This window comes from Perognathus longimembris, chromosome 1 (genome assembly GCF_023159225.1).
Source record: "Perognathus longimembris pacificus isolate PPM17 chromosome 1, ASM2315922v1, whole genome shotgun sequence".
NCBI lineage: Eukaryota > Metazoa > Chordata > Mammalia > Rodentia > Heteromyidae > Perognathus > Perognathus longimembris.
In genome coordinates, this window is record NC_063161.1 from 44472920 (window position 1) to 44500138 (window position 27219).

Genomic DNA, 27219 nt, shown 5'->3' on the forward strand with positions numbered 1-27219 from the left:
TTATGTATACGAGGCAAGCACTCTTGCCACTAGGCCATATCCCCAGCCCCTGTTTATTTTTTAGATGGTTTTGCTACAAAGTCCAGCTGTTTTAAGAACTCTGTGTAGCCCAGCCTGCCTCAAACTTACTGTAGTCCTTCTGCCTTAGCCTCTCAGTGCTGTACTAGAGGTGTGTATCACCATACTAACATTTGAGTTTATGTATAAAAGCAGGTAATAATTGTTAAAACAGATAAAAAAAAGAGAAATTTTCTTAATCTGACTTTGAGTTTTCTTAGCATATTTTCTCCACCACTGAAAAAGAGTATTGGAGGCTGGGAATGTGGCTTAGTGGTAGAGTGCTTGCTTAGCATATATGAAGCCCTGGGTTCGATTCCTCAGTACCACGTAAAGAGAAAAAGCTGGAAGTGGTGCTGTGATTCAAGTGGTAGAGTGCTAGCCTTGAGCAAAAGAACCTCAGGGACAGTGCCCAGGCCCTGAGTTCAATCCCCAAGACTAGCCAAAAAAAAAAAAAAAAGTATTGGTGTTGAAATCCTTACTTACAGTAATATGGGGCTCAGTCATAAAGTCAACAGATATTTGGCACTGGTTCCAACCCAGGCACCATCATGTTGACATTTGTGCAGCAGTTTGTGATTACTAATAATGATTAGAACCACATTTTATATCTGCAAAGCATCTTTCTCTTTGCGAAAAACTCAATGACTTTTAATGTAATGCCAGTATTTATATTCAAAGAGTAGATTTTTCAACTTCATATTTTTGATGGGGGTGTGTTTTTGTTTCATGTCATCTGTAAGCCTATAAGTTGGTATGTGCCTGTCATTCCAGCTATAGTGGGAAGCATAAATAGGATTGCTGTCCAGGCTGGTCAACTTAAAAAGTGAGACCTTATATCAAAAATAGCAAAAAGAGCTGGAGGAGCTGGGAGCCTAAACCAGCCTAAAGCTCAAAGTGGACGTATGGCTCAAGATGTAGCATAGTATTCAAGCCTCAGTACTGATATTACCCCCCTCCTCCCCACTCAGTAGAGCAGTAGGCATGGCTTAAGCATTAGAGCCCCAGTACTGCCCCTCCCCAATCAACAGAAAGAATGTGGTAGTCCTTGTAAAGTCCTTTAAACCCCTTTTCATCTTCATTCTATTTCTTTTTTTTTTTTTTTTTTGGCCAGTCCTGGGCCTTGGACTCAGGGCCTGAGCACTGTCCCTGGCTTCTTCCCGCTCAAGGCTAGCACTCTGCCACCTGAGCCACAGCGCCCCTTCTGGCCGTTTTCCATATATGTGGTGCTGGGGAATCTAACTGAGAGCTTCATGTGTAGGAGGCAAGCACTCTTGCCACTAGGCCATAGTCTCAGCCCCTCATTCTATTTCTTGTAGCCTTTAGAATTGATCCCTTCCTCTCCTCCATTCCTAGTTTTGTGTTTTTGTTTTGTTTGCTGATTAATTGGAGTCTTTTGGATTTATCTGCCTGGCCTGGCCTTGAGCCTTATCCTCAGATGACAGCCTCTGGAGTAACTATAATTTTTGGTGTGAACCATTGGTGCCTGGCTCCACCAGTTTGTTTGTTTTTCTGCCTTAGGGCCTTTGCATTTGTAGTTTTTCTACCTGTTAAGCTAGTTGGCCAGTTTACCTGTCTTGAAGTGTAAACTCAAATAGTTCCTTCATAGACACCTCTCCCACCACATTTAGAATAGTCAACTTTTGTGTTTCATCACACTCCTGTTTTATCATCTTTTAGTACTCATCACTTTTTAAGATTATCTCATTTGATTTCCTTTTTTGAACTTTACAGGTTGTTTAGACTGGCCTGAACTTGAGATCTTCCTCCTTCAGCCTCCTGAGTGTTGGAATTAGAGGTATGTGCTTTCCCACTTGGCTCTTGTTTGATTTCTTGTCTGTAGTCTGGCTCACACTTAGAGTTTAAAGACTACGAAAGTAAGGACCTTTAAAAAAATTAACTGCTGTATCCTAATGCCTAAAATAGTCCCTAAATATTGAATGAATGGAAGTATGAAATTTGGGTCCTATTCCAGAGATTTTGACTTAGTAGGTTCTGAAAGGATTCAGGAATTTGGTGGGTTGTGTTTTTTTTTTTTTTGTCAGTTCTGGGGCTTGAACTCAGGGCCTGGGTGCTGTCCCTTAGCTTTTTCCTTCAAGGCTAGTTACCGTACCATTTTGAGCCACAGTACTGTTTCCAGTTTTCTGGTGGCTAATTGGAGATAAGAATCTCATGGACTTTCCTGTCTGGGCTGGTTCGAACTGTGATCCTCAGATATCAGCTTCCTGAGTAGCTAGGATTATAGGCATGAGCCACAGCTGCCTGGCTAGAATTTACTTTGGTGTGTGTGTGTGTGCCAGTAGTAGGGCTTAAATTCAAGGCCTGGACAATGTCCCTGAGCTTTTGTGCTCTGAGCTAGTGCTCTATTACTTGAGCCACAGCTCTGCTTCTGGCTTTTTGGTAGTTTTTTTTTCTTAATTGCCGATTGGAGTTTTAGATGTTTGTTCCCCAGGCTAATCCTCAGATGTCAGCCTCCTCCTAAGTAGCTAGTCTTATAGGCATGAGATATTGCCACCTGACTAAGATTTACTTTTTGTTTTTTGTTTGGTTTTGTTTTTTTGTCAGTCCTGGGGCTTGAACTCAGGGCCTGAGCACTGTCCCTGGCTTCTTTTTGCTCAAGGCTAGCACTCTGCCACTTGAGCCACAGTGCCACTTCCGGCTTTTTCTATATATGTGGTGCTGAGGAATTGAACCCAGGGCTTCATGTATGTGAGACGAGCACTTTACCACTAGGCCATATTCCCAGCTCCAAGATTTACTTTTTGAAAGAGTCACTTTTACCAGTTTAGGGATTGAATTAAGAAAACAACAACAAAGAAAACCCTATCTGACTGATAGAAGTGGAGCCCTAGAAGAAATTTGAAAAAGACCAGAAAAATAGATGGAAAACCAGTGAATTGTGTGTGATTAGAACTAAGAAGAGAGTCACACAGAGGAAGGAAGCCATAGTTACCAAGTGAGAAGAAAGGTCAAGTCTGATGAGGACTGGTAAATACTCCTGGAACTTTGCATTCAAGGTCATTGGTATCTTCAGAGACAGCAGGGTCACTGGAGTGATGAAAACATTGCATTGAATTAAGAAAAAGGAACGCAAGCTCTCTCAAGATGATTACAAAGAGAACTGACAATAGTGAGAGGGAATGTGGAGTAAAAGGAAAATTTCTTAATGTGAGAGGCTCAAGGGTTAAAGGCAGTGACCTAGAGAGTAGAAATAATGAGAGAGGTGATAATGAAGTTCTTGAAGTTCTTGAGCATGTAGAGAAGGTAAAATCCAAGGCCAAAGTAGAAAAATTGTTACCTCCTTCAAGGAAAAGGTCAAGAAAAAAAGGTGGTAAGAAATGTTGGGTATCGGGGCTGGGGATATGGCCTAGTGGCAAGAGTGCCTGCCTCATATACATGAGGCCCTGGGTTCGATTCCCCAGCACCACATATACAGAAAATGGTCAGAAGTGGCGCTGTGGCTCAAGTGGCAGAGTGCTAGCCTTGAGCAAAAAGAAGCCAGGGATAGTGCTCAGGCCCTGAGTCCAAGCCCCAGGACTGGCCAAAAAAGAAATGTTGGGTATCTGAACAAAGGAGTTTGAAGTTCCTGTCAAATAAGAAAACAACCTGCAGTTCTCAGGAGTTTGTTTTTGTTTTTGTTTTTTGTTTTTTGTTTTTGTTTTTGTTTTTTTTGGCCAGTCCTGGGGCTTGGACTCAGGGCCTGAGCACTGTCCCTGGCTTCTTTTTTGCTCAAGGCTAGCACTCTGCCACTTGAACCACAGCGTCACTTCTGGCCGTTTTCTGTATATGTGGTGCTGGGGAATTGAACCCAGGGCCTCATGTATACGAGGCAAGCACTCTTGCCACTAGGCCATATCCCCAGCCAGTTCTCAGGAGTTTGGAACACCACTTTTTTACTCAGCCACCCTATGTGTGTCCATTAGGAATAGTCTAGAGATCGTCACAAAAATGACAGGGCAGTCACCATTCCTTCAGTAGGAAGCATAAAGAGCTCTGAAAGACTTGTTCCAGTAACTAAATGCTCTGTGCAGAAGTGATGGGAATGAGAAGAGGGGAGAGGAACTAAGATCAGATGAATCCAGAAGATGGTGCTACTATTTGGAAACTTTAAATGTGGTAGGAAAGAACTGTAAATGGACGATTCTTAAGTTTTTTGTTTTTTTGAGCACTGGTCAGTATTGTTAAACTGAAATAAGAAAGGGCAAGTTTGGGATTAGAGGAATGTTGGTAGGGAATTTTCTGTAATTGTCCAATAGCTACTTATCTAAAGCAATTTGAAGTGGTAGAAAGAGGAAAGCATATTTAGATTTAGGAGTACTTTACACATGAGGAGATTCAATTCATGGTAGGAAATAAGATCACCCAGTTGTAGAGTGGTAAGAGATCTGAGAAGCAGCCCCCAGGAAGCACTAGTATTTAAGGGCTACTTTTGACTTGATTTTGTTTGTTTTGTTTTTGTTGCCGGTCCTGGGGCGTGGACTCAGGGCCTGAGCACTCACTGTCCCTGGCTTCTTTTTGCTCAAGGCTAGCACTCTACCTCTTGAGCCACAGTGCCACTTCCGGCTTTTTTCTCTATATGTGGTGCTGAGGAATCAAACCCAGGGCTTCATGTATACGAGGCGAGTACTTTACCACTAGGCCATATTCCCAGCCCCCTGACTTGATTTTAATGTTAAGATTACTATTTTGTTATAGGACTGGGGATATAGTTCATTTGCTTGATGTGCTTGTGGCCCTTCATTCAACCCTAAGCTCCTAGGCAAAAACAAAACAAAACAAAACAAAACAAAAACTTGACTATTTTGGGACCAACATAGCTTATATAGTTTCTATTATTTTCTTTTTAGAGCTGGTCCTGGATCTTGAACTTCTGGCCTAGGTGCTGTCCCTGAGCTTTTGTGCTCAAGGCTAGCACTCTACCACTTGAGCCACAGATCCATTTCTGGCTTTTTTTCGGGTAGTTAATTGGAGATAAGAGTCTCACAGGCTTTCTTCCCGGGCTGGCTTTGAATTGTTATTGTCAGATCTCAGCCTCCTGAGTAGCTCAGATTGTAGGTGTGAACTACACACACTGGGCTTATTTCTATTCTTTGCCAGCAACCTGCTGGTGATTTTTTTGAGGAAAAGAGAAAACATAAGCCAGGAAGTTTTCTTTTTTTTTTTTTTTTACTGAGACAAGGTCTCTTAAGTTGCCCAGACTGTCCTCTAACTTGGAGTCCTCCTGCCTCAGCCCTACTTCTGGATTACTAATACTCCTGATTTGACATATTCTTGTAGATGTTGGCTCTCAATTATTTGTGTTAATAATGGATTTGTTGTTTGTGAGTGATCTTTGGAGAAAATTTAAAAAATTCTTTTATTTGATTTTGTATATATTGGCAATAAACAAAATTTTGAGAAAGTTTTTTTAGCCTGTAAGTTGGCTGCCAAGACACAATGACAGTTCAAAATTAGTACATTATTCATCATATTTATAGAATATTAAGTGAACAATGTAATACTGTCATAGAATAGTTTGTACTAGATTTTTTAATTCTAAGAATAATAATCCCCAGTTTATAGTTGAGGTGTAGGGAGGTTAGGATAGGATTTTTTCCCCCCATTATTTTGTAGCCACTTTAATGCTGAACTTGATACTTATTTGTACTAAACATGGAGGAAATCATTTCTGAAGGTACTCTGATTTCTTTAGATGGGAATAGTTCCTTTATAGGAAGCTGCTTTTATTCTTTTTTTTTATTTATTTTATTTATTTATTTGCCAGTCCTGGGCCTTGGACTCAGGGCCTGAGCACTGTCCCTGGCTTCTTTTTGCTCAAGGCTAGCACTCTGCCACTTGAGCCACAGCGCCACTTCTGGCTGGTTTTCTATATATATATATGTGGTACTGTGGTACAGGGCTTCCTGTATAAGAGGTGAGCACTCTTGCCACTAGGCCATATTCCCAGTCCGCTTTTATTCTTAATTGTCCCATATTATCTTTATGAGACTGTTAACAGTAAAAAAAAAGGGGGGGGCGTGTTTCAGAGCTGAGACCTTTTACTTCTAAGGTGTAGTTGGACAATAAAATATTGAACTGAATTAATTACTTTACAGGAGAAAGTGAGGTATAAGCAGCTGTATTGATTTGTTAGGGTAGATGAGCTATTGCACAGATCTGTACTGTGTTGTTCTCCCCCCTCCCCCAACTTGGTGACATTTGAAGAGGAAAATAAGTTTTCATATCCTTCTTATTCTAATGTAATCCAGGGGCTGGGAATATGGCCTAGTGGCAAGAGTGCTTGCCTCTTATACATGAAGCCCTGGGTTCAATTCCCCAGCACCACATATATATATATATATATATACATATATATATATAAAGGCCAGAAGTGGCGCTGTGGCTCAAGTTGGCAGAGTGCTAGCCTTGAGCAAAAAGAAGCCAGGGACAGTGCTCAGGCTCTGAGTCTAATGTAATCTAGGTGGTAGTCACTTAGGAATTGTTTCTCTCTTTGTATCTTCTGCTGTCTAAAGTCTTTGTTACATAGGGAAGCATCTGAACCTAGGTCTTTTATGCTTTGAATCTGCATTATGCGTTCTTCTGCATATGTGATTTACATATTGGTCTATAAATACAGTCTAGGGAACTGATATGAAGTTAGCGTGTTTATTGAAGTATTGCTTTATGGTATTAGCCTTAAAATTGGGATCTGGTACACCAAGATCACTTGTATTCTAACAATTTGAGACTATACTATTTTTTTTATTTATATCTGAGATGAGATTTGTCAGTCCCATCCAAAAATGCTTTACACTAATGATGAAGTCCATTATATGTACCTTTTATTCCTTGATGTGAAAACGTACAAATAGATTTTAAGAAAAGTAATGATGTTATTAATATGTTTTGCTCAAATCTTACATATTATTCCTATGGGAAAAAATAGATATTTTTGGAGAGGTGAAGGTAGTCATTTCCAGAAATCATAGATAGTATTTTAATACCATTACTAACCTTTCTATTGATTATATGGCTTATGTGTTTATTCTTTCATTTTTTTTGCAGATAACTACTCTAAGATTACTTGAGAAATTAGCTGCCTGGCAACATAAAAGTGCAGAAATTAAAATGAATTGCCTGCCTTCCAACTATTTCTATTGCTTGTTTAAATTTAGAATCATGTAGAGCTCCTATGGAATTGAACTTGGGATTTTAATGCACAATATTTTGTTTTTCAGAGTAAGGAGAAGATAGGTAGCTTCAAATTAATTTTTGTGTTGTCACCCAAATCACTTAAGACGGAGTCCAGTAAAAAGTTAAAAACTGTTCTAATTTTTTTTTTTTTTGCTAGTCCTGGAGCTTGAACTCAGAGCCTGGGCATTGTCTCTGAGCTTCTTTTGCTCAAGGCTAACATTCTGCCACTTAAACCATGGCACCACTTCTGGCTTTTTGATGCTTAATTAAAGAATCTCATGGACTTTTTTGCCAAAGCTGGCTTCAAATCTCGATCGTCAACTCTCATCCTCCTGCTAGGATTACAGGTGTGAGCTACCAGTACCTAGTACCAGCTCCTTTTGAAGTTGGTTATCTTCTAGATAGGTTCTTGCTTCAAACTCAGCTCAGGCTAGACTGTAATTTTCCTATTTGTGCTTTTTTTTTTGCCAGTCCTAGGGCTTGAACTCGGGACCTGGGCACTGTCCTTAGCTTCTTTTGCTCAAGACTAACACTCTACCACTTGAGCCAGACTGCCACTTCTGAGAGCTTTTCTGTGTATGTGGTACTGAAGAATTGAACCCAGGGCTTCATGCATGCTAGGCACGCACTCTACCACTAAGCCACATTCCCAGCCCAGTTCTGAGAATTTTGACTACTGTATTACTGAAAGCTTGTTACAACTTGGGGTCCGAGTAGTGAAAGAGATAATATTTTTCCTTTGCAGGTGAATTTCTAGAAGCTATCAACAGTCTTTACTGAGCATCTCTAAATTATACTTGATAAATACAGTTCTTAATACTTTACCTGGATGAATGAGGACATACAACTGTGCTAGAGCTCAGGTGAGAATTATATTGAGGTGCTTTTGAGTGGATTTTATTATAATAGAATTGTTTTGTGAATTCCAACTAGAGTTTATATAGGACATTTTGAGGAGAAACTTACTCAATGTACCTTTAGCTGTATACGAAATATGAGGATCTGTTGATGTAGTTGTATAGAATCTCAACACAAGAAATGACAGATAAAGGAATGGTTACTTTGAGTAATTTAAATGTGAGTTAAAGTTGACTTAAGATTTTACCTGTAGTGGATGTTAGTTTAATATTTGATAATTGGAAAAGTAGGATCTTTTGCTACTATAGCAACAAAATTTAAACAATTTTAAAAAGGCAAAGAATTTATTTTTAATTGAGAAGGAAAATTTATGAAAATGAAATATATGATTTGTGACCCTAAAATTATACAAATGGTTACAGTGAATAAACTAAAAAAATGATCTCCCTAATATCCTTACTAAATTAAGCCTAAGTGCAGTTTCTTTTCCTTTTTCCATACTACAGTTTTTAGTTAGTTATCGTTATAGTAAGCTTGAGAATCAAACACAGTACCTTGTACATGCTAGGCAAGTTCTCTACCACTGATTTGAGTCACCAGCATGGATCAATTTTATAAGAGAGACATGTTCTTGTTTAGTTTTTTTTGCCAGCCCTGGGGCTTGAACTCAGGGCCTGAGCACTGTCCCTGGCTTCTTTTTGCTCAAGGCTAGCACTCTGCCACTTGAGCCTCAGCGCCACTTCCAGCTTTTTCTATATATGTAGTGCTGAGGAATTGAACCCAGGGCTTCATGTATAAGAGATGAGCACTTTACCACTTGTCCATATTCCCGGCCTCGAGAGACATGTTCTTTAGAGAAATGAGATACCCTCAAAGGATTTGCTAAGACAAAGTGTTATGAAAGAGATTATGGGGTCTGGGGATATGGCCTAGTGGCAAGAGTGCTTGCCTTGTATACATGAGGCCCTGGGTTCAATTCCCCAACACCACATATGCAGAAAATGGCCAGAAGTGGCACTGTGGCTGAAGTGGCAGAGTGCTAGCCTTGAGCAAAAAGAAGCCAGGGACAGTGCTCAGGCCCTGAGTCCAAGCCCCAGGACTGGCCAAAAAAAAAAAAAGAGATTATGGGATGATTTCGTATTTACTTGTGAAGAACATGTATTTCTTTTATAATGGGAGGAGGGAAATACATTTTAACTTTTTTTTTTCAGTGTTGATGCTGGGGCTTAAACTCATGACCTGGTCACTGTCCCTTAGCTCTTTTGCTCAACACTGATGTTCTACCACTTGAACCACAGCTCCACTTCCAGCGATTAATTAGAGATAAGAGTCTTATGGACTTTTCTTCCCTGACTGGCTTTCAACTGAAATCCTAGATCTCAGCCTCCTGAGTAGTGTGTGTGTGTGTGTATGTGTGTGTGTGTGTGTGTGTGTGTGTGTGTGTGTGTGTACTACTGGGCTTCAAACCTAGTGTTTTGAACCTTCTAAGCACATGCTCTGTCACTGAGTTTCTTTTCCAGCACTGCTAGTATATATATATGTATATATATATATATATATATATATATATATATATATTTTTTTTTTTTTGCCAGTCCTGGGCCTTGGACTCAGGGCCTGAGCACTGTCCCTGGCTTCTTTTTGCTCAAGGCTAGCACTCTGCCACTTGAGTCACAACGCCACTTCTGGCCATTTTCTGTATATGTGATGCTAGGGAATCGAACCCAGGGCTTCATGTATACGAGGCAAGCACTCTTGCCACTAGGCTATATCCCCAGCCCCACTGCTAGTATATTTTGATGTTCTTGGCTTGACTTAAGTGAACACACTTAACAGTTTTATCTACCAAGGATCTCATCAATATGGTAAGGGCAAGTCACATTTTAGTGTTACTTTGAGAATTAACATCTTGCTGTTATGAAACTAGTTTGACTTTTTAGGCCTTCTAAGGCCTCACTTTGAGAACTGTTCTAGATAGAGGATGCATCATGTATACAGAGGTATATATACAGAGGTACTGAACTGAGAAAAAATAGTCTTCTAGGTCAACTACAAGTAATTTGTTATGTCTGAAAATCAAGGTGTGACATGAGAGCCAGATCGTTCACAAAAGCACTCTGTTGAGTGTAGAATTTATTCTATAGGCAGTAGATAATCATTGAAGAATCTAAAAAGAGATACATGTATGTGTGGTAGGAGGTATATAATTGATGTCATTATTTTTTCAAAATGATTTTTTGGCAGTGAATCTGATAATGCACAGGCCAGTAGAAAATGATGAGGTCTTAAAGTGAGCCACTGACTTGGTCATGTAGTTCTAGAAGTCCAGGCTGTACAGAAGAGTACATGGGTTAGAGTAAAGCAGAACTAATTCTCACAGCATCTGTGTGTAGGCTGCTTGGGCAGTAATATAACCATCAAGTCAATTATATGCTTTCTCCTCAAATAATGTTGTTTGAGCAGTTGTCTCTGGAAGTAAACTAATGAAACACTCCAGAATCTTTTTCACATAAATGACTTCCAGAGGATAATCACTATTCTGACATCTATTACCATAGGTTAGTATTACTTTTTTGGTGGAGAAGGGGTGCTAGTACTGGGACTTGAGCATTTTTTTTTTTTTTTTTTTGCCAGTCATGGAGCTTGAATTCAGAGACTGGGCACAGTCCCCAAGCTTCTTTTGCTTAAGACTAGCCACAGCACCACTTCCGGCTTTTTCTGTGTATGTGATACTGAGGAATCGAACCCAAGGCTTCCTGCATGCTAGACAAGCACTTTACCACTAGGCCACATCCCCCACCCCCTTGAGCTTTTTTGCTCCAGTCTAGTACTCTACCACTTGAGCCACAGCTCTAATTCTGGCTTTCTGGTACTTACTTAGAGATAAGAGTCACTGAGAAAGCCTGGTGCTGATGGTGCATGCTTATAATCCTAGCTATTCAGGATGTTGAAATCTAGGAATTGCAGTTCAAGGCCAGCTGGGCAGGAAAGTCTATGAAACTCTTATCTCCACTTAGCCACAGAAACCGGAAGTGGTACTGTGGCTCAAAATGGTAGAATGCTAACCTTGAGCAAAAGAGCTCAGAGTCAGTGCCCAGGCCCAGAGTTCAAGCCCCATGACAGACAAAAAAAAGAAGTCACATGGACTTTCCTCAGATCTCAGCTTTCTGAGTAGCTAGGATTACAGGTTTGAGCCACCTGGCTAGTTTTTTGTATTTTACATTAACAGAAACAAATGTACTCTTTTTTTGTTGTTCATATATACTCTTTTGAGATTAATGAATGTTATTTGTATATAACAATGGTTTATTTTTTATCATTGCTATGTAATATTCTACTGTGAATATAGTATTAATTTTTATGGAGTTGTTTCCAATTTGGGATTATTGTTATATTATCACACATTATTCATAAAGAATGTTCTTGTACATGTGCAATGTAAGTACTCAGTTCTATTGATGATAATCCAGGAGTGGAGTTGCTAGGTCAAAGGGTATATGTGTATTTATATTTAATATTTCTAATTTTCCAAAGTGTTATTAATTTATTCTCTAGCCATTAAATATGAGAATTCTGGTTGTGCTATGTCTTTGACTATGTTTAATATTGTCAATCCTTTCAGTTTCATGTAGTCTCTTGGTATAGATGAATGTGTTTTTGTTGAATCAGTTTTCTTTTTTCCTTAAGTTTGGTACTGACATTTGAGCTTAGGGCTGTGCACTTGCGAGCAGGTGCTCTATGACTTGAGCTATGCCTCCAGTCACTTTTTTTGCCAGTCCTAGGGCTTGAACTCAGGGCCTGAGCACCGTCCCTGAGTTTCTTTTGCTCAAGGCTAGCACTCTACCACTTGAGCCACAGCTCCACTTCTGGCTTTTTCTATTTATGTGGTACTGAGTAATCAAACCCAGTGCTTCATGCATGCTAGGCAAGCACTCTGCTACGAAGCCACATTCCCATCCCTCCAGTCACTTTTGACTTGGTTATTTTTGAGATAAAGTCTTGCCATTCTGAGCTGGCTTCAAATCAAGATCCTCAGATCTCAGCCTGCTGAGTAACTAGGAATATAGGTGTGAGCCACTGGCACCTGGGGTCTTTTTCTTATTAGAATTCTTTGTATCAGAGTTCTTTGTTGGGTATATATGTTTACATGTATCTTCTAGAAGTATTTATACATGAGATGGACAAATTGGGATAGATGTGGGGACAAATTAATAAATCTGAGCATTTTTCTAGAATTTTCTGGTATATTTCTTAAACGGGGGTAGTCTGTATTTTTTTTTTACATATTTTAATTGCTTTACATGCTTATTTTCAATGAGTCACATGATGTTTTGAATTTTTCTTAGGTAATTGTGAGTATTTCTGTTATTGATTTCCTTGGACTAAACCACTACAAAATTAATGGCTTAAAACAACTAGTTGCTTATGGTTTAAATGGATTCGCAATTTGGGCAGGACTTACTTGGTACAACTTGTCTTTATTCCATAGGATGTTGATATTGGTTTGGCTTGCTCATGTATTTGTGACCAGGTATCTGGTGTGTTGGTTAGGGGCTGTGTAGACATGCATGTTTAGTATGGGGCTGAAGCTGCAACTTGTGCCCCTCTCCCTCCCCTCTCCTCCTCTCCCCTCTCCTCCCCTCCCCTCTCCTTCCCCTCCCCTCCTCTCCCTTCCCATCCCCTCCCCTTTCCTCCCCTCCCCTCTCCTCCCCTCCCCTCCCCTCCCCTAGGTTTGCTTTCAAAGATTCAAGTTCTTGGCTTGCTTGTTCATGGCTGGTACACTACCACTTAAGCCTACCTTTTTGCTGGTTAATTGGATATAGAGTCTCTCAGACTTTTTTTCCCCCTGCTTGGACTGACTTTCAGCAATGATCTTCCAGGTTTCAATCTTCTGAGTAGCTAGAATTAAAGGCAGGAGTCACCAATGCCCAGCAACTTAATCTTCTTTTTGAAGTTAATGTTAGAACAAAACTTACTTGGTTGATATTTTCATTTCCTGACTTTGCTAGTGTTGTCCATCTTACTGTACTAATACCACACATCTGTTAATGCTGAAAAGATTAGTTTTTCCCCAGGAGGTTGGTTTTGATCTTTAAAAAGTTTTTTTTTTTAAATTGGTAATTACTAGGAGTTAACTCTTTGGTCTTTTTATAGGAAATGTTCTCAGCCCCTTTGTGATTTACTAGTCATTCAGAATGATGAGCCTAAAATAATATTTTTCTTTTTGGCCAAATGCAAGGAAGAAAAGATTTTTTTGGAAGAAAAGGTGTCTAGGTTTTAGTTGTCTTGAGCAGGTGTTTTTATATGTATTTATATGTGAGATAAACAAGAATCTTGGGCAAGGCTGAGTTGTCAGTGACCTGTCAGCCTATCGGGATAAATCAGCAGAAGTCTTAGAGGAGGTGACAGTGTCAGCAACCTTGAGCCCTTTGTCCTGAGTTTATTGGGCCTCTCATTAAGGTAGCTGTCAGAGTCTTACTTTAAGGAAAGAGATTTAGCTGACTTTTAAAACTATTTATTTTGGAGGAGGAGGGTCACTTTCAGAATAGGTACACCATTGAAAGTGACATTTTTTCAGATTATAGTCATTTTGGTGTGCCCAATGTTAGAGTTGTTAGAATCTTTAAAACTTGTCTTTAAGTGACTAGAGTTACCTAGAGTTTCTCCAAGTAAGCTTAATTAATAGACTTAGTTCTGGACGTATGTGTTTGTTAATAGTAGTTTCTGATTTATCTGTTGCCCCAATCACAGATAATTTGATAGTAATAAACATTTTATTGACAAATGGAGGTTGGCTGCTAACTAAAGTTAGTTACACATCTGTAGATCTACAAAATATTTTTATTGTGACAGAGTCATTATTAATCCTTTTTTTTTTTTTTTTTGCCAGTCCTAGGGCTTTAACTCAGGGCCTGAGCACTGTCCCTGAGCTTCTTTTGCAAGGCTAGCACTCTACCACTTGAGCCACAGCACCACTTCTGGTTTCTTCTGTTTATGTGGTACTGAGGAATTGAACCCAGGGCTTCATGCATGTTAGGCAAGCACTCTACCACTAGGCCACATTCCCAGCCCCAGAGTCATTATTAACAGGTCATAGAATACTCCATTAGTCAGATAGTTGAACTTCATGCTCCTATAAGTTTATCTTCAAGGCATTTTGAGAAAGACCAAATTCTTAGCAACAGTGATTATCTCATAGTTGTTTGCTGCAGTTTAGCCTATTCTTTAGTGCAGTGGTGATAGCTAGATCTTTGACAGTTACTAAAGCCTGAGATTATTGAATTTGAACCCCACAGAGCCATAGATTGGATTTGAACCCCACAGAGCCATAGAATAGCTGTCAAATATGATTGCCATTCTGTTTTCCCTGAGGACAAATTTTATCTTCAGAGAAAAGGAGATTCCTGAGAATACAAGGCAGATGGTTAAAATGGAGAACACAGGATGACAAGTTAGCCATCGTGGTTTTTTTTGTTTTTTTTTTTTTTTTGGCCTGGGGATTGAACTCAGCGCCATCCCTGAGCTTTTGTGCTCAAGGCTAGTATTCTACCAATTGAGCCACAGCTTCACTTCCAGCTTTTTGTGGTTAATTGGAGATAAGAGCCTCACAAACTGTCTTGCCTGGGCTGGCTTTGGTGAGCCACCACAGCCTGGCTCAAGTTGGTCAGTTTACTGGCTATACAAATACGATTCACAAAACTTCAAAACTTCAGAACCTTCTTACCAGAGGAAGCATTTACTTTTGTAAATGAATTAGACAAATGGGAAACTGTTTCATCATTATTTAGCATTTTAGATATATATGTAAATAATATTACACAGATTTCTGCTGTCAGAGAGCTTATATTTTTCTTGTGAACACAGGCAATTTTCAAGTATGTAATTACAAATTATGATAATTATGATATGCTGTGAAGAAAATGTAGTGATGTAATAGCATAGGACTGGGGTAGGGGAGACACTTTAGATTGGATGATCAGAGAAGACCTCATTGCAGTTACAAATGAATTTTTCTTTTTATAGCACTGGGTTTGAACTCAGGGCAAGTAGGCACCCTATCAGAGCCATACCCCAGTCCTTTTTGCTTTAGTTGTTTTTTGAATAGGGTCTCATATTCCCTGGCCAGACTGGATTATGAACCTTCTATTTATACTTCCCATGTAGCTAAGATGACGGGTATGCACCATCACTCCCTGCTTTTTATTGCTTGAGATGGGGTCACATCTACTTTATGCCTATGCTGGCTTCAAACTATAATCCTTCTCAGGATCTTTGCCTTCAGGGGGGCGGGGTGGTGAGCCACCACCTGAGCTCAAGGCAGACAAAAGGTCTTGTGGGAAGGATTTGGTTTGATATGTTCAAAAACAAAGGCCAGATTTTGTAGAGCCCTATAGTTGTTGTATTGAATATGGGAAGTCAATAATAAGAAGCAGTGGGTTGAATTAATTTTCTCTCTCTCTCTCCCTCTCTCCTCCCTTCTTTCCTCCTTCCCTCCTTTCCTTCTTTCTTTCTTTCTTTTTCTTGCTTGTCTTGGGGCTTGAACTCTGGGCCTGGCCTTATCACTGAGCTTCTACCACTTGAGCCACAGTGCCATTTCCAGCTTTTTAAAGTAGTTTATTGGAGATAAGAGTCTCACGGTGTTTCCTGCCTGGGCTGGCTTTGAACCACAATCCTCAGATCTCAGCCTCCTGAGTAGCTAGGATTACAGGCAAGAACCACCGGCGCTTGGCTGACTTGAACTTTTAAAAGATCACTCATGCATCTCTAGGAGAATACATTGTAGAGTTCTTGGTTGATGCATTTTATTAAAAATCTTCAAGTTATTTGGGGGCCATGGAGGTTGGAGAGCAGAAAGGCATTGAGCTTTTTTCAAAAGGTATTCTACTGGGCAGGGGTTTGGCAAAGTGGTAAAGTGCTTGCCTAGCATGCATGAAGGCCTGGGTTCCATTTCTCAATACCACATACACAGAAAAAGCTAAGAAGTGATGCTGTGGCTCAAGTGGTAGACTGCTAGCCGTGAGCAAAAAGAGCTCAAGGACAGTGCCCAGACCCCGAGTTCAAGCCCTAGAACTGGCAACAAAAAAAGTATTCTACTTTTAATTATAAGATCTTATAGTTGGGGAAGAAAATCTTATAGCAATAAGGACTGTTGAACATTTTGAATTACGCTGCTATTGACTGAATTAGAATTGGAGACTCACCCCTTGGTGTGTCATTAGGTCCACTTAAAAAGCATTATCTGGGCATGGCTAGTGAGGAGAGGCAACTAATAGTTTCTTTGCGTGGGAGAGAACAAGGCATTTCATGGGAAGAAGTTTTAGTGTTTTAGGATGAAGGTTGGTGGTGAAAAGGACATTTTTTTTTTTTTTTTTTTTTTTTTGCCAGTCCTGGGCCTTGGACTCAGGGCCTGAGCACTGTCCCTGGCTTCTTTTTGCTCAAGGCTAGCACTCTGCCACTTGAATCACAGCGCCACTTCTGGCCATTTTCTGTATATGTGGTGCTGGGGAATCGAATCCAGGGCTTCAAGTCTACGAAGCAAGCGCTCTTGCCACTAGGCCATATCCCCAGCCCTGAAAAGGACATTTGGATCCTCTTGCCAGGCCCAACCTTAACCAGTTATATCCTGATGTCAAAACTCTGATATACAGGATGATAAAGAATCCAGAAGAGTGTCTTCATGGAAATCTTTATGATATTGAGAGGGCAGACTTTAGTGATGTGGTATTTGTGGAATAGAGTTATGGAAATAAAATGGTGTTTGGGGGATATTCATCTTCATAACAGAACAATGAATCCTGTATTTGGGATAAGGAGAAACGAAATTAGGTATTGTTCTTTCTCTGGCTTGTTCAGTTTGAGACTTGTTTGGACAGTGAGTAAAAAGCAGCTGAAGAATTTCATCTGTGTTTGGCTGATTTATATTGGAAAGCAGACCAAGATCTGCTTACTTTAAAAGAGAGGACTTATGAGATAAAGAGCCAAAGGAACGGACCTTTTAAATTGTGCATTGAAAGTAGTAATGGCTGTACAGAGGGTTGGAGTCAGGCAGGGTTATGCAAAAAACAAAAATAAAACAACTCAAAACACAAGCAAAAGAAGTCAAGAATGAAAGGGGCTTCTATGGAGTTTGAGTTAGATTTCTTTTGTTTTCTGAGAGGGTTTCAGCATATTAAGATTTAAAATGACTTTTAACTTTTTTTTTCTTTTTTGAGGTTAAAGTTGTTTCTTATATGTGATGCCATTCCATCCCTGGACTCATGGAGGCTGAGCATTTATTCAGGTAATGATAGGTTATATTACAGAGCACTTTCTGTGTGCCAAGCAGCAAATTAAGTGCTATATCTACATTATCATATAGTCTTCACACAACTGCATGGGGGTTTGCTATTATCCTGATTATTTAATAGATGAAGAAGCTGAGATTTAGGAACTATAACAAGATTCAGTTTATGGTAGAACACTTGCCTAGCAAACAGGATACCCTTGGTTTAATACCTAGCACCCCCACATCCCCCTCCCCCACACACACAAAGGAAAAAAAAAGAAAAACTGAGTTCAGGTTCAGTTGAATTAAAAATAAAGCCTGTTTTGGTAGTTGAAGTGAGAGATATTAGTAGTTAGATGATGTCATTTGTTCACTTGCCGTGAGTATCAATGTAAAGTGTGTGTGTGCGTGTGCATGTGCTACACATGCTGAATGCTAGGTCTTGACTTGTTTATCTTGCTTGCTTGGCTGGTACTCTACCACTTGAGCTATGTCTTCGGCTTTGAACCATGATCCTTTGAATCTAAGCCTCCTGAATAGCTAGGACTAATGAGCCACTGGTGCCTGGCTGTTAAGTGGTTTTAACTGACTGAACTTGGACACAAATTTCATAACTTTTTCCTGGTACTGAATGCAGCATACTTTTTTCTTTCTTTCTTTTCTTTTTTCTTTTGGTATCTTGAGACAGGGTCTCACTACATAGCTTAAACTGGACTAGAGATAAAAATTTCTCCAGTTTAGGCCTCTTAAAACAATTTAAGATTTTTTTAGTTTTGGGCATTGAACTCAGTCTTGTGCTTGTTAGGCAAGCACTCTACTACTTGAGCCACATCTCAGCCCCAAGTTTAGGATTTAGGGGAAAAAAATGTTTTCTAGCAAGGATTTACTTTAGTTAAAGAAGAGTTAAAAGTAGGAAGAAATGGAGAGAGACACATTCCTGCTCCCTAGCAGGACATGGGTGTTAAAAGACACCCTATTTAGGATTTTTAACCTTAAAACTTTTCTGGGGGCTGAGTATGTTAGTGCATGCCTGGAATCCCAGCACTTGCACTAGGCAAGCACTCTACCGCTAAGCCACATTCCCTTCTCTCTTTTTTATTTTATTTTATTTTAATTGGAGATAAAGAGTATCACAGATTTTCTTACCTGGTCTGGCTTCGAATCCAATCTTCAGATCTCAGCCTCCTGAATAGTTAGGATTACAGGCATGAGCCACTGGTACCCAACAAGATTTTCATTTTTATGAAGCTTAATTTATTTCTTTTTCTTTCATTGATGGTTCTTTTAAAGTCAGCTGTAAAAATCTATTGCTCAGGCTGGTAGAGTGCTCAGGTAGTGGTAGAGTGCTTGCCTCATATAGCCCTGGGTTCAATTCCTCAGCACCCCATACATAGAAAAAGCCAGAGTGGCCACTATGGCTCAAGTGGTAGAGTGCTAGCTAGCCTTGAGCAAAAAGAAGCCAGGAACAGTGCTCAGGGACAGTGCCCTGAGTTCAAGCCCTAGAACTGGCAAAAAAAAAAAAAAATTATTGCTCAAACCCAAGACCATGAAAATTTACTCCTATTTTTTCTAAGATATATATATATATATATATATTTCTAAGGTATATATTAATGCATATATATAGATATGTAATACTTTTAGATCATTGGTCTGTTTTCAAATTTTGTACATGGAGTGATGTTTATGGGGCCTAATAATCTTTTGCATGGGGTTGTCTGTAGCAACCAGACTGTGCCCTAATTTTCAGGTATGATCTCTTATTATTAGCCTTAGGCCAACCTCCCACCTTTCTTCCTGTGTTTCCCATGTAGCTGAGATGACTATTATGTATTGTAATGTCACACATTTTTGTTGAAATGGGAGTCTTGCTAACTTCTTGCTGGACTGACCTCTAATCAAGATTCTTTGTGGGGGGCTTGGGGATTTAGCTCAGCGGAAGAGCACCTGCCTGGCGAGGCCCCGAGTTTGGTCCTCAGCTCTGGGGGAAAAAAAAGATTCTTTGGATCTGCCTCTTGAGTAGTTTGGATTACAGTTGTACTCCATTACGTTTGGTCTGATAGAGTGTATTTTGATCCTTAATAGTTTAGAGTTTTGTATTATGGCTTTTTTTGTGGGGGAGGGGTTGGTCATAGGGCTTGAACTTTGGCATGAATGCTGTCCCTGAGCTCTTAAGTTCAAGTTGAGCCACAGTGCCACTTCCGTTTTTTTCTGGTGGTTAATTGGAGATAAGAGGCTCACGGACTTTCCTGTCCCGGCCAGCTTTGAACCGTGATCCTCAGATCCCAGTCTCCTGAGTAGCTAGGATTACAGGCATAAGCCTCTGGTGCCAGGTAAGTTTTTATTTTTTTTCCTTTCTACTTAACATGTTGACTTTTTCTTATGACTTTGTACACATGTTGAATATAGTTAAAACTTTTTAAATGTCTTTCTTTACTAATTCTGTTTTTTATTTATTTGGTGCTTGGAATTGAATTCAATGCTTTGTGCATTCTAAATATACCTAACCACTGAACTATATTCCCACCTCCAATAGTCATTTATTTTATCTTGTCATTATGAAATAAGTATAGATCTATAGGAAGTTGACGAAACAATAGCAGCAATATTTTATGAATCTTTCACCCAGTTTGTTCCAATGGTAATATTGCACAACTACAGTACAATATTAAAACTGGGAAATTGACTTTGGAAAAATCTACAGTTTATTCAGATTTAATTTGTTTTATCTGTACTTCATATGTATGCACATGCACATGTGTGTATATGTTTGTATGTAGTTGTATAAGATTTCATCCTGAGTGAATTTTTGTATTCACCATTAAGATACAGGTGTTCTATCTGTCGGGATCTTTCATGTTGACCTTTAATAGCTACACCTACTTCTTCCACCTTACCCTCCCAAACTATGTCTCGGTACCTTGAAAATACATGTATTCTTATACTATTGTTATTTTAACAACCTTACATAAATGAAATAAAAACATCTACAACTAGATTTATTGTGGAAATTGGCTTTTTAGGGGAGCCATGCTGGAATTGGAATTCAGGGCCATACAGTTGCCAGGTAGCCAGTATACCCCTTGAGCCATACCTTTACTTTCTTGGGGTTTTTTTGGTCATGGAAATTGAACTATGTATGGGCCTGGGTGCTCTCCCTGAGCTCTTCAGCTCAAGTCTAAGGCTCGGCCACTTGAGCCTTCCGGTTTTCTGGTGGTTAATTGGAGATGTCTCAAGGGCTTTCCTGCTCTGGCTTCTTTGAACTGTGATTCTCAGAGCTCATCCTCCTGAGTAGCTAGGATTATAGGCAGGGAGCCACTGGTGCTCAACCTTTTTTTTTTTAAACCTCATTAGTTTCCCATCTCTCAGGAATTATAGTCCCTCATTACCTGAGGCAAAATGACTAAAAACTATCATTGTATACAGTTTGTGTGAGTGTTTTTAGTTGTTCTTATTAGGACCATAATATCCCTGGATGCCTATTACTTCATGTTAAACTAGAGTAGAATTCTTCCCGCAAACACGTAGTTTTCATTAACATTAGGTTATAACATTAGGTTATGCCCAATAATTCTTTCCTTTCTCAAAAAGTCCAAATAGAATTCAGAGAAACCAGATGCTGGTGGCCCATTCCTGTAATCCTAATTGCTCAGGAAGCTGAGATTTGAAGATCATGGTTTGAAGCCAACTCAAGCAGTAAAGTCCCCAATACCCTTATCTCCAGTTATCTAGCAAAAAGCTGGAAGTGACCAGGTGCCACTGGCTTACACCTGTAATCCTACTCAAGAGGCTGAAATCAGAGGATTGTGGTTTGAAGCCAGCCTGGGCAGAAAAGTCTGTGAGACTCTTATCTCCAATTAGCCACCAGAAAACCAGAAGTGACACTGTGGCCCAAAGTGATAGAGCACTAGCCTTGAGCAAAAGAGGACAGTGACAGTACCCAGGCCCTGAGTTCAAGCCCTATGACCAATTTAAACAACAACAACAACTGGAAGTGACTAGGATACTGGTGGCTCATGCCTCTGATCTTAGCTTTTTTTTTCTTTTTGCCATCCTGAAGCTTGAACTCAGGGCCTGAGCACTGTCCCTGGCTTCTTTTTGCTCAAGGTTAGCACCCTACCACTTGAGGCACAGTGCCACTTATGGCTTTTTCTTTATATATGTGGTACTGAGGAATTGAACCCAGGGCTTCATGTATACGAGGCAAGCACTCTACCACTAGGCCATATTCCCAGCCCCTGATTCTAGCTATCCAGGAGGCTGAGATCTGAGGATTGTGGTTGGGAGCCAGCCCAGGCAGGAAAGTTCCTGAGACTCTTATTTCCAAAAACCTACTAAAAAAGCTGGAAGTGAAGCTATGTCTCAAGTGGTAGAGTGCTAGTCTTGAGCATTAAAGCTCAGGGACAGTGTCTAGGCCCTAAGGTAAAGCTCTGGGACACACACACGCACGCGCACACACACCTAAAAGTTAATGTTTCACTCAAGTGATAGAACGCCAACCTTGAGCAAGAGCAAAAGGCTCTAAGTTCAGCTCCAGTAACCAGAATCTCTCCCCTCCCCACAAATGGAGGTAAGACATAAAGAGACTAGTTGTTCAGTGCTGTTTGAAGCCCAGCTGCTTCTGGAAGTTTGCTGATCAATTTGTAGTTCCAGGTTTAGAGCCTAGAAATAGGTCTGCTATCATAAGATAATGATAGGAAAGTTTTTTTTTTGACAACTTGTACATGATAATATAGTCATAGTCAGGGTTATCTTAGGATATACTGCTAAATCCTGAATTTCATTTCCTTTTCTGCATTTTATCTGTTATTTTTCTTTAAAAGAATAGTCATATTTATAAAGATGACAGTTCCTACATTTGAAAGGGTAGTGGTGTACAATTAAAACCTTTCCTTTCTAAGTGTATCTAGATAGGAAATTCTCACAGACTTTTCCTGCCTGGGCTAGTTTTGAACTGAGATCCACAGGTCTCAGCTTCCTGAGTTGCTAGGATTACAAGTGTAAGCCACTGGTACCCAGCTGGGGAATTCTTTTATTTTTATTTATTTATTTATTTATTTATTTATTTATTTATTTATTTATTTATTTATTTATTTATTCTTTCTTATTTATTGTCAAAGTGATGTACAGATAGGTTACAGTTTCATATGTTAGGCCTTGGGTACATTTCTTGTACTGTTTGTTACCTCCTCCCTCATTCCCCCTTCCCACCTGGGGAATTCTTTTAATCTTTATTGTTTAAAGCTTATCACAGTTTCATGATGTAAAAATCTTAGTGCTTTATGATGTTACCACAGGACCAGTTACCACAGGACCACCTATGGTCTGTGAAGAAATACTTCTTTGGAGTTATTTTCTGCAATTAGGCCACATTTTAGTAACTGGGTGACTTTGGGCTCTGGAAGTCTTATGCGAGAGCTTCTTTTGGTTGTTTCGATTTTATCAGTAAAGTGGTTTTTTTTTTTTTTTTTTTTTTGGCCAGTCCTGGGCCTTGGACTCAGGGCCTGAGCACTGTCCCTGGCTTCTTCCCGCTCAAGGCTAGCACTCTGCCACTTGAGCCACAGCGCCGCTTCTGGCCATTTTCTGTATATGTGGTGCTGGGGAATCGAACCTAGGGCCTCGTGTATCCGAGGCAGGCACTCTTGCCGCTAGGCTATATCCCCAGCCCGGTTTTTTTTTTTTTTTTTAATAATTTTAGTCTTTTGCTACTGCTGATGTACCCAGGATATATTAGCTTTTTTGACAGTTGGTATTATGATCCATTGTGAGTGGTTACTCAGTGAATATTCATTGGATGAAGGGCTCTTGAGTCAATGTTTCAAGTAGTTCCTTCTATTTTGTTCAGGATCTTGTTTTCTCTGTCCATCTCTTTTTTTTTTTTTTTTTTGCCAGTCCTGGGCCTTGGACTCAGGGCCTGAGCACTGTCCTGACTTCTTTTTGCTCAAGGCTAGCACTCTGCCACTTGAGCCGCAGCGTCACTTCTGGCCGTTTTCTATATATATGTGGTGCTGGGGAATTGAACCCCAGGCTTCATGTATAGGAGGCAAGCACTCTTGCCACTAGGCCATATTCCCAGCCCCATTCTTCTCTGTCCATCTCTATTTTGGCCATTTTCTTGTTTTCATTTCCTCTGGAAGGCAAATGAAAAAGGCAAAGGAGAGGAACCTGAAGTCACTTTATTGTTTGTGAGTAATTCTGATAAGAAGCAAGTATTTAAGAAAAGTTTGAAACACTTTGGTAAAATGAGATTTTGGAGTTAATGCTGGATTTTATTTTCCCATTGTATTTCTGCTCGGCATTACTAGTGGTAGATTAGGTTTTTGCTTCTTTTCAAAGCCTGACCTACTTTTTGTCTCTTTAACTTAAAGTTACTGATATGCTGTTTTTTTGTTTTGTTTTGTTTTGTTTTTTGCCAGTCCTGGCGCTTGGACTCAGGGCCTGAGCACTGTCCCTGGCTTCCTTTTTGCTCAAGGCTAGCACTCTGCCACTTGAGCCACAGGGCCACTTCTGGTCATTTTCTGTATATGTGGTGCTGGGGAATTGAACCCAGGGCTTCATGTGTACAAGGCAAGCACTCTTGCCACTAGGCCATATCCCCAGCCCTGATATGCTATTTAAAAAAAAAATTATTTTAACTTCTTATTTCTGTAGGATCCTCTTCCTGTTCTCTTAAATATTCACTTGTCATCTGCTTTTCTTCCAACCTGTTCTGCTCTGACAGTATTCCCATCATGAGTTCTGTCTTTGTGGCTTGAAATCAAGGTTTCAGCTACTCTTAGGGTGAAAAATTAAAGCCAGTGTGGTGACCCCAAATACCAGAAGAAGATGCTATTTTAAGGCTACATACTGAGATGCTGTCTCACAAAACAGAACAAGGCTAGGGTCATGGCTCAGTCAAAAGTACCTGCCTAGTGAGTTTGAGACCACTAGTTCAAAACTCAAGTATGAATGAATTTTCATGTGGGTACTATAAATATTATAAATATAGAAATTTAAAACTGAGTGACTTAGGTAGAAAAAGATAGATTGTATTCTCAGGGCAAACCTGGGTTAAGGAAGCAAGACCGTGTCTCAAAAGCAAATGTAAAAACCAAGAATAGTAAGGATTTAGCTCAAATAGCAGAGTGCTTACCTAGCATACTTGAGGCCTTTGGTTCAGTCTTCAGTATTGCAAAGCAAATGATAAATAGAAATAATAAAGAGTTTTGGTTTTTTTTGCTAGTCCTGGGGCTTGGGCCCAGGGTTCGAGCACTGTCCCTGGCTTCTTTTGGCTTAAGGCTAACACTCTACAACTTGAGCCACTACCACTTCCACCTTTTTCTGTATACGTGGTGATGAGGAATTGAACCCAAGGCTTCATGCATGCAAGGCAAGCATTCTACTGCTAAGCCATATTCCCAGCAATAAAGAATTTTTAAAATGTTAAAAAGATGGCAGCTGGGGTTGGGAATGTGGTCTAGTGGTAGAATGTCTGCCTAGCATACATGAAGCCCTGGTTTTGATTCCTCAGCACCACATACATAGAAAAATCTGGAAGTGGCACTGTGGCTCAAGTGGTAGAGTGCTAGCCTTGAGCAAAAATAAGTTAGGCACAGTGCCCGGGCCCTGAGTTCAAGCCCCAGGCAAAAGAAAAAAAAAAGAGAGAGAGATGACAGTCTGTATGAAACTCTGGGCTTGATCTCTAGTACAGTATGGGTAGAGAAAGGAGCAGCCTCTTTTTATTGAGAAATAGAAATAGGGGGCTGGGAATATGGCCTAGTGGCAAGAGTGCTTGCCTCCTATACATGAAGCCCTGGGTTTGATTCCCCAGCATCACATATACAGAAAATAGCCAGAAGTGGCACTGTGGCTCAAGTGGCAGAGTGCTAGCCTTGAACAAAAAGAAGCCAGGGACAGTGCTCAGGCCCTGAGTCCAAGGCCCAGGACTGGCAAAAAAGAAAAGAAAAGAAATAGAAATAGGACCTTGTTTATATAATTTTTGCAAAGTTTTTTTTTTTTTTTTTAATGTGCTGTCCTGGGACTTGAACTTACAGCCTGGGCACTGTCCTTGAGCATTTCTTTCTTTTCTTTCTTTTTTTAAATTAATGTTAGTGCTCTATAATTTGAGCCACTTTCCACTTCTGGCCTTTTTTTTTTTTCTCCTCGTAGTTTATTGGAGTTAAGAGTTTCACAGACATTCTTGCCCAGGATGGCTTTGCACTGAGATCCTCATATCTCAGTCTCCTGATTAGCTAGCATGAGCCATCCAGGGCCTGGCTTGTAAAGCTTTTTAGTAGTAAGGCTTCTCATATCAGCTTTTTCATTCAAACTAATTGAAATTTTATATGTAGCTTCTGGAAAACTCTATACTATGCATCTATGACAACAGAATGAAAAGAACAAACAAGGTCATTTATTATTATTATCATTATTATTATTTCACCAGTCTTAGGGCTTGAACTCAGGACCTGGGCACTGTTCCTGAGCTTCTCTTTGCTCAAGGCTAGCATTCCACCACCTGAGCCACAGTGCCACTTCTGGCTTTTTCTGTCTGTGTGGTACTGAGGAATCGAATCCAAGGCTTCGTGCATGCTAGGCAAGAACTCTACCACTGAGCCACATTCCCAGCCCCATCATTTAATATTATTAATTTTTAAAATACTCATTCTGGGGCCTGGTTCCAGGCCTGGGTGCTGTCCTTAAGTTCTTTTGCTCAACTATTGCTCTACCAGTTGAGCCACAAAACCACTTCTTACTTTTTGGTAGTTAATTGGAGATAAAGAGCCTCACAGTACTTTTCCTGCCAGGGCTGGCTTTGAACTGCAATCCTCAGATCTCAGCTTTCTGAGTAGCTAGGATTACAGGTGTAAACCACCAGTACTTGACAGAATATGTTTGGGGGTGGTGTGTGTGTGCATGCGTGCATGTGTGTACACGTACATGTATGTACATGTGTGTGCACATGTGTGTGTGTATGAGAGAGAGAGAGAGAGAGAGAGAGACAGATAGTACTGGGACTTGAACCCAATGCCTGGGTATTGTCCCTTAGGTTTTTAATGCAAGGCTGAACCTACAGTTCCACTTCTGGGTTTTTTGGTAGTTAAGTGGGGATAGGAATCTCATACACCTTCTTAGCTGTGTTGACTTTGAACCTTGATTCTCAGATCTCAGAGGCCTGACTAGAATTACAGGCCTGAGCCACTGGCACCTGGCTGTCTTTTCTTTTCTTTTTTATTGTTATAATTAAGATGATGTGCAGAGTGGGCACCATTTTTTAAAAAATTGATTTATTATTGCTACTGGGCTTGTGGGGCTTGAACTCTGGGCTAGGTGCTGTTACTGATCTCCCTCCTTTTGCTCAAGTCTACTGCTCTACTACTTGAGCCACAACATCACTTTCTGCTTTTTCTGAGTGGTTAATTGGTAGCAAGAGTTTCACAGCCTTCCCTGTCTGGGCTGGCTTTGAACTGCAGTCCTCAGATCTCAGCTTCTTCAGTAGCTAGGATTGTAAGTATAAGCCACTGGCATCTGGTGGATTACTGTTTCATAAGTCAGATAATTAGTACATTTTGTGTTTTTGTTGTTGTTGTTGTTGCTGCCAGTCCTGGGGCTTGAACTCTGGGCCTGGGCTCTGTTCCTGAACTTATTTTGCTCAAGGCAAGCACTCTACCACTAGAGCCACAGTGCCACTTTCAGCTTTTTTTGAGTAGTTTGATAGAGATAAGAAGCTTATAGAGTTTCCTTCCTGGGCTGGCTTCAAACTGTGATCCTCTGGTCTCAGCCTCCTGAGTAGCTGAGTAGCACTTGTAAGTGTGAGCCACCAGTGCTCAGCTTGTGTTTTCTTTTTAAAACATGTTTTTAGTATGAATGAAAGAAGCTTTTCTATT

At 40.1% G+C, this 27219-nt stretch overlaps 1 protein-coding gene across 12 annotated transcripts in view; it reads left to right on the forward strand.

The window, feature by feature from the left end:
* Window positions 1-27219, forward strand: part of R3hdm2 (R3H domain containing 2) — a 141468-nt gene that overhangs the window by 8703 nt on the left and 105546 nt on the right. For 9 of the 12 annotated variants that reach the window (XM_048361130.1, XM_048361113.1, XM_048361192.1 and 6 more), the window contains exons 2-3: window positions 1792-1855; window positions 17301-17368. The gene's annotated coding sequence lies outside the window, so the exon portion shown is untranslated. Of the gene's footprint in view, window positions 1-1791; window positions 1856-7975; window positions 8094-13248; window positions 13287-17300; window positions 17369-27219 lie in introns of those variants that run through there. The other 3 variants (XM_048361121.1, XM_048361139.1, XM_048361148.1) reach the window with 3 other exon arrangements.